This window comes from Neopelma chrysocephalum, unplaced genomic scaffold (genome assembly GCF_003984885.1).
Source record: "Neopelma chrysocephalum unplaced genomic scaffold, ASM398488v2 Primary Assembly neopelma1_65b, whole genome shotgun sequence".
In the NCBI taxonomy this organism is placed as follows: domain Eukaryota; kingdom Metazoa; phylum Chordata; class Aves; order Passeriformes; family Pipridae; genus Neopelma; species Neopelma chrysocephalum.
This window is the reverse complement of record NW_020897723.1, coordinates 2,884,937-2,893,304: the sequence shown is the minus strand read 5'-3', so window position 1 is coordinate 2,893,304 and position 8,368 is coordinate 2,884,937.

The following is an 8,368-nucleotide window of genomic DNA, read 5'->3' as shown; positions in this document are numbered from 1 at the left end:
TGGAGCACTGAGCTGATGGTCTGGATCTCCATCCTGTTTACCAGTGCTCCTTTTTAAAATTTTATTTGCAGTTTTACGAGAACATTTCTTTGCTGATATTCGGGAGGGAGGGAGAAGCCACGTGAGTGACTGACAGGAACTGCTGGAATGGCTTTGTCTACAGTTCCAGACAACTATAAAGACAGATTTCACACATGAAGGAAAGGTCAAGCGGGGATAACATTTTTATATCTGTTTTCCTTAACCGCTAATAAATTCTTTAAATGATGCCGTTGACCTCATTTCTTTTGTAAAATCAGGAAAAAAGATAGAGATCCAGGGAATTTCCTACAGAGCTTTATTGTTTGGTCTTCAAGCAATTAAATAGTTGCAGAAATGTTTTCAAATCGCAGCAATCTCCTGGTTCGGCAGTTCATAGACTCTGCTTCCTCATTAGTGATTTATTTTATTAAGTTAGTTAAAATATAAGCATTTTTATTAGAAAAGAAAAAGCTCATAACCTGGAAAGAAGCTGTTGGTTACAGAGATCCCTGCTCAGTGTTGCTCCCCTTGCTCCTTTCCTGGTCAGCTGTAGGAGCAGAGCTGAATCTTTAGGGAGAGGTGCTCCCAATTTTCTCTGTTTGCCCTCAGGGCCAGCATCATCTTGGATTTCAAAGGGAAAAAAGGAGAGATGCTCAGATTCAAATCAGAGCAAGGAAATTCACTTTACTGTCTCTAATTGAATCCGAGCTCAGAGCCAAATTAATTCCATCCAAAGGAAGGAATGTGGTGCAGAGCAGAAGGATATGGCAGCATTCCTTCGTGCTCCCCCCTGGACATCCCTAACCCACCTGACCTTGTGCTTCCAGCACTGATTTAGGAGCTGGAATGTGGTAGGGCCTGCTACCAAACAAACTCCTGACACAGATGGGATATTAGGGAGAAATTCCTCCCTGTGAGGGTGGGGAGGCCCTGGCACAGGTTGCCCAGAGAAGCTGTGGCTGCCCCTGGATCCCTGGAAGTGTCCAAGGCCAGGTTGGACGGGGCTTGGAGCAACCTGGGCTAGTGGAACAGAGCCCCTATTTTTCAGTGACTGAGGTCTGTGAGACCAGGCTCACTGAAGCTTCCTGAGTATGTGCCTCATTCCTAAGAGCTGCTGAATCCGTGCCTGGAATGGAATTACACAGAGGGCAATGACAGTAACTACCAGGAAGCACCAGTAAAACTTCTGCTGGAGAAAATGAAAGGGTGTGTTTGCCTTTCTCAGGGGAAGAGCTGTTTGATCTCCTGCTCTTGTCTTTGCACGTGCTAAGCAAGAGCTCGGAAACAGGCAGCTGACAGTGGGGGCTTGGGGAAGGAGGAAGGAATGGGGCTGGACACCATCCCTGCCCCTCTGAGCCCTGCAAAATCCGTGGCACAGGGATTCCCACAGTGGGTTTTGGCAAAGCAAAGGTTCCAGCTTAAATACAGCCCCTGAGCAAAGCAGGGGTGACCTCAAGGAGGGCTGGCTCCAAGGAGAGGAGACACAAGGAGGGATGATCCCAAGGAGGCTTCACACGGCTCTTTTCTCAGCAGTGACCCCAGGATGCTCATTTGTGGGTTGGGAAAAGGACTAATATTCTCACAGCCTTCAGCATTTGGGAACCTAAACACCACTGACTATTCAGTAGTTTCTTTAAAGTTTTAAATAAAGGCCCTGGCACAGGTTGCCCAGAGGGATTCTGGATGCCCCATCCCTGGAAGTGTCCAAGGCCAGGTTGGATGGAGCTTGGAGCAACCTGGGCTAGTGGAAGGTGTCCCTGCCCATGGCAGGGGGTGGCACTGGATGGGCTTTAAGTTCCCTTCCAACCCAAACCATTCCAAGATTCTGTGATATTTTGAGGGGAAAATTTTGCCTTGTACCTCTCAGGATTCTTCCCAAGTTTTTTGTGACAGCTTTTAGGTAGTTCCAGTTGAATGTAACTGTTTCCCTCTCCAGGGGAATACACCAGCAGGAAGCTGACTTGTATTTACACGTAAGGAATCGAGCCTAAAGTCCGACCAGTGACAAGCCAGCACCAGGAATTAGTCACACAGTTGTCTGAGAAATTACAGCCAACTAGGAAACAGCAGCAGAAAAAAATGACATGTATTTCCAGGTAAGTGAATCATAGTGATCAGTTCTGCTTGGGTACAAGAAATACATCACCTGCAAAATTTCTCAAAAGCATGAATTGATGTCCCAGCTGTGAGGAAGGAACCTCAGTGCCAGTGGGTGGGATGTTGATCTCTGTTCAGATCCATCCAGAACTACTGAAATGTGTTCAGAGCAGTCTGAGGTGTACGACTGAGCACGGAGTAAACCAAGCCCCTGGTCTGTACCCAGAGATGCAGTTCATCATTTTAAAATTTGTGCTGTTTTCATGTGTGGATCCTCTTGCTGATTAAAATGAGAACCCAGGAGTAGTGGCGTATGTATTGGCAATGGCAGGGATAGGGAGAAACCCAAATTGTTTCTGCAGGTTAGTTCAGCCAATCCTGCTTGTGTTGTGCTCCTGTCTGTCTCCTGCTTCCCAGACTCCCTCTGAGCATCCCTAGAATCAGTTCATGCATTTTAAGCGCAAAACAACAAAACTGGGGATTTCTTTTTGTGCTCTTGATAAATAAACCACAAAATCTCTGGCGGTGGCAGAACCCTTTGCTTTAGGAAGAAGATGCTATTTGAAATCCATTAAAAATGTTGTAGCTGTTTCCCATGTGGACTTTGTGGATCTTTCCTTATCTTACTCCCATTTTTGCCTCCTAAAACTGAATGACCCTGTTGTTATGAGGGCTGAGCTTTTAAAATCACTTGTCCCATCCAGGACAGCTACACCTGGTGTCTCCTTTTCCTTATCTCCCTGATTAGGGGTGATTCCTTTTTCCAGAAGTAAGTCAAAGCAATTGAACGGGAAGTCTCAGTCAGTGGAGCAGATTTTTCTCAGATAACAGGTGCTATGTTGACTTGATAAGAATTAATCATTAATGAGCTTAGTTCTCCTTCCACGTTACTCTTTTCCCCACCAGGCTTTTGAGAGAAGATTAAATATTGCTTTCCCTGTTTTCTGAAGGGGGCAAGGAACACAAAGGTCTTGTCTTTGCCCTGAAATACAGTGAATTTCTGACTGGAGGCACTGCTGGTGGAATCCCTAGGGGAGATGAGGCACTTTGCATGCTCTGCTCATCGATGGCGTGGGGAATGAGGAAAGGGGAGGAGTGGGATGAGCACTTCTCTGACTAATCTGGAAGGAACACAGCGATCTTGTCTCTGATCACTTTACTATATTTGTCATGAAGTAAGAACAGATTCTTCCCGAGTTCCACGTTCCCTGGTACTTGCTGCACTTGCCGTTGGCTGTGCTGGTGGTGCTGGGATTTTCCCCCACTGGCTTTGGGAACACAGAGGGCGGGCCTTGAACCCCCTTGGAAACTCCACCCTGCCTTCCATCTCCTTTCACATCCCATGGCTGAGTCCCAGCACGTTCACACACTGTGCTGACCTCGGGCACATACTCATCAAACACCTTTTTTTTTCCTGTAGAAAATGATGCAATGAAAGGAAACTTTCTCTTGCAGTGGTTTAAGTTACATTCTTACCCTTTCTGGAAGATTCCCTCTTGAATCACGCTTTTGTCCTCTGCATGACCTCAGGAAAATATGCTGCTTTTACAAAGGAGCTGTGAAATTATTGCAACAAGTGCTTGGTAAACAAGAGCCCATCTGACACACCCCAGGCAGCAAACAAACCTCCCACAACAGGCAGTGCTCCCCCTGGGCTGCACAGCTGCATCCCAAGGGCTTTTCATGGAAAAGGAGCCCTCTGGTGCCAGGTTTCAGGCAGTTTGATGTGATGCAGTGATTTTATATCAGCTGTCAGTGATCCGGAGCAGGGACTGAGTCCTGGTGGGCAATAACCAGGGATGCCCCAGGAATGATCCATCCCAGGATGCTGCAGATTAAAGGGAGTGGGACTTGTGCTGAGGTGGCAGCGTGGCAGAGGAAAGCAGAGACAGGCTTGGAACAGAGAGGAGGATTAAAGTGTCCAAAGAACCATCCCCTCTCAATGTGCTGGCTGCTCATGGAAAGGGCAGAATAAGGGTTTGTAGAAAACAAGCACAGTCATGGAATCATAGGATCTCTGAGGATTGCTGAACCAGATCCCACTGGCCACAGAAAAATGCTTTAAAGCCTGCAGCAGCTGCTGAAATTAGGATGAAATAAAATACATTCTTCTTGTTTAGATACTACAAAATCTCTCATCCCAGCCTGTGTGAAAGTTCAACCGCTTCCTTTGTTCATGAGGTGAAGGAGACTTTTGTCAACTCCAGTGTCTGGGGTTTCATTATTCTTTTTAAATAAGGGTCTGTTTCTCAATTTATTAAAAGTCTAAACCCTCTTTGTACTCTTAAGATCAGCTTTTAGCAGCTGGGCTTTTCATTAAAGGTGCTGATAGGTTGTGTGTCATCACAGGTGACCTTCAAGAACAGTAAAGGGCAGGTTTTGATCCTGAAAGTGAGGGAGGGGAAGATGGATCTTTTCTACAGGCCTTGTTCCAGGCAAGGGCCCCCCTTGGCTGTGCCTTCTCATATCTCTTCCTTGCAGCCGGTATCCCAAGGGTGGTTTGAGGCCTTTCCCTCCCTTTGCCTTTCCTATGCTGGGCACAAAAAAATAAATCCCTGGTGTAGAGTCCCACACATTGTCAGCTGTGAGGGTACAGGTCACTCACCAGCCTAGACGTGACTTCTATCTGTGCTAAAGGCTGTTCCTAACACAGCTCCTCCTCTTCTCCATGTGTGGGCATTTGGGATGAGGCCGTTGATTGTTAGACTTGGAAAATGGCTGTGGAGGGGCTGGTGAGGAGCTGCCTTTGGTCACCCTTATCACTCAAACCCTGCTCTGGCTCCTGTGGGATGCAGGGAAGGATTGCTCCAGGCACTTGTCCCACCAGGGCTGCTGTGCTCTGGTTAAACCCACCAGATCAGGTTATTCCTGATCCACACTGGAACGCAAAGAAAAGCAGCCCCTCAGTGTTTGTTTGTCATGGAAGGGAAGCTGATCCTGTGATGGGAATAGCAGGGGGGGCAGCCCCGGTGACCGTGGGTGTTCCTGGAGCCATTGGATGACCCACCCCGTGTTCCCAACCATGGGCAACCCAGGGGAGGGACTCTGATGTGACTCCCCATGACAACACCTGAGTCACCTGCCGTGACACAAACATGTTTCTATACCCAGAGCAGTTTATGGCCACAGTGATGCTCCTGGAGGAGCAGGAGGCAAAACACCTTGGCAGGGCTCTCTTGGAGCAGGATGAAAAATCACGGAAGTTATGGAGGAAAACTTGCGTTTCCTCCATCTTGGCAAAGCCAGGCAGTGCACTCCCACATGTTACCTGTTAATTTATGATCTGTTTGGTACCTTGTAAAAGATATACAGACAAAAGTAACTGTTGCCCTCAAAGCTGTGTAAATTGATGAGGAAACAGCAGTGACCAGCAATACTTGAGGAGTGTCACAGTTTCTGGGCAGACCACTCCTACCCTTCTGTTAATAATTACCCATGAGGAGGTCCTGATTTATGGCAGGATAATCTGGAAGTAGTAGAAGTCAAAAAGTAAACTTAATAATGTCTAAAAAACGATGTTTTGTCTTGTTTTTGTATGAGTTCAAATGTATCCAGCAGAGAAGTGGAATTAATGGCCTGTTCCAGTTGGTTATCCATCCTTCCCAACAGAAATGGCCCTGGCACGGCTGGGTGTTGTGGAGGACCTGTTGAGGAGCACTTGAGGATTCCAGAGGGAATCTGGCCATCCCTCCCTCCGGTTTCATGGGCAGCGTCACTCCAGACTAACCCGACCTGACTCATGAGGTCATTCTCCAAGGAACAGTTTCGTGACATCAGCCTTGACAAGGATGGGGCACTGATACTGCTGTGACATCTGCAGAGCCTGGAGCTGAACCCTCTGGGATGACACTGGAGGTGTTGGTGTCCCTGAGCAGTGCCAGGCTGTTCTCCTCCCTCCCCACACCTCTGCTCTGCTCCCGCAGAACATTTTCTCAGGAACCACTTCCTGAGTTTGGAGTGGTTTTGCTCATATTTCCCTTGATCTGAGATCCCCTGTCACTACCAATCTCCCCCATAAACCAGCCCTCCAAACTGCATGGCTGGTTCTCCAGCCTTGGGTGATTGCAAACCCCCTGTAACCTTCCCTTATCTAACATTCCATTATGTTTTCCACCCCTCCCTTTCTGCTGGAATTCCCTGAAAATGGTGAAACACATCAAAGCCTTTGACCAAGGCTGTTTCCTGCTCTTGTTTTCAGGACATCCCCATATCTTCCAATGCAGAGCAACGTGCTCTCTGAACCTCCCTGCCCATCTCCTCTTCCTGCAGCTCCTCCAAGGTTTTCCTTGTCTTTGGCTTTTCCCAGTCAGGGTAAACACGTTTAAGCCTTTACACTCTTGGAAATACACTGTGGTTTGCATCTGCTCTGAGACAGGAAACCAATCCAAGGTGCTTTGTTGAGAGTCTTGGTCCCAGATATTTCCAAGATCCATGTGAAGGTGAGCTTGGCCCTCTCGGCCACCTCGGAGACTGGGACCTTCTAATAAAACTCCCTGGATGAAGTGATTTCCTGGCTCTCCATAAAATCCTCACCCTTTCAGCTGGGTGTCTTTGCTGGACCCTTTGTGAACAGAGGGATGGAGGGTCAAATTCCAGGGCTAGGGAGAGCAGGGAGCTGCTTCACATCACCTTTCCATAGGGTGGATCCTGCCTGGATTCCTGAGCTGGGAAGTGCCCTGGAGGTGCCATTGAAGGGGTTTTCCCACAAATACACACAGAACCAAAGTTCTCCCTGGATGACTTTCCCTTTCTGATGGAGGACAGATATCCAGCAGCAATAGATACTGCAACAAAAGAGCTCCCTTTGCCCCCAGGAGCTGCCATCCTGCTGTGTGGGAGCAGCCTCACGTGCTCATGGAACACAAAGCAAGGCCTGATATCCAGAAGGAATGATAATGATAATGATAATAATGATAATAATGATAATGATAGTGATAATGATAAAATGGTTCAATTTAGGCTTTATCAAAGAGGAGGGAAAGGCAGGACAGAGAAGGCCGTTTGATCACTCGGTGCCCATCAGCCAAGCCATAACCTGAGGCAGGCACACGGTTCAGGGAGAGGACAGGCTCCCCAGGGCTGGAATTACCTGTCTTTCTGTGCCTCTGGGCAGTGGAGCTGGTCCTTGGGAAGAGCTGGGAGGGTGTGGACACTTGGCTGGGTGCAGGACAGTGCTCGGGGTGCTCACAGCTGAGTCTCCATCCCATATTTACATCTGAGGAGCTTTTGGCCCTGGGATGTGTTCATGTAGTGGCAGGACAAGGGTCAGTGGCTTCCAACTGACAGAGAGTAGGTTTAGATCAGATATTGGGAAGAAAATCTTCCCTGTGAGGGTGGGGAGGCCCTGGCACAGGTTGCCCAGAGAAGCTGTGGCTGCCCCATCCCTGGAAGTGTCCAAGGCCAGGTTGGACAGGCCTTGGAGCAAGCTGGGCTAGTGGAAGGTGTCCCTGCCCATGGCAGGGGTGGGAATTGGATGGTCTTTGATGTCCCTTCCAACCCAAACCCTTCAGTGATGCTATGACAACACTGGCATTGGCACCTCCCATAATTTCTAAGAGCACACAAATATTGATAAAGCTGCCAGAAATCCATTTAAAGTATCTCAGCAGGTGGGACAAAGCCGTAAAGAAAAAACATTTGTAACAATTATTGCACGTATCAAGTGGTGCCTGACTTGTGCTTTAGGACAACCCACGTTGTAAATCAGTTTTTGGGACTGGGGTGAGCTCACCCCGGGCTGCAGGTAACCCTCTGCAATATAACCATAAAAACTCTGCGTGTGTCCCCGGAAATCTCTCGAGGCAGGAGCTGCTGCCCCAGTGACCTCCTGCACACCCAGGGCCTGGCTCGCTTCCCAGCACGGGCTGGGATGTCATAAAACGAGCTGGATCTGCTCCCCGGCTCCCTGAACTCTGTCCCCGCTGCCACAGCCGGGACTATTTGCATGTTAAAAGCAGGGGGAAAGATAAAAGGTAAAAGGCACCCGGTAGTTTGCCAAACTCCGGAATTTCTGCGGGGCGGGGCGGAGGAGGAGGCGCGGGAACGCCTGTGCCCTGCCTCCTGCTCCAGGGTATTTAACCTGGGCAGTCCTGGCTGGAGCCACAGCTCTGCAATCTCCAGCACAGCACGCGTCCCTCCAGGACACAGCCCTCCAGATCATCCCTCCAGATCATCCCTCCAGGGCACAACACTCCAGGACATCCCTCCAGCTCCCATCCCTCCAGGATATCCCTCTAGATCATCCCTCCAG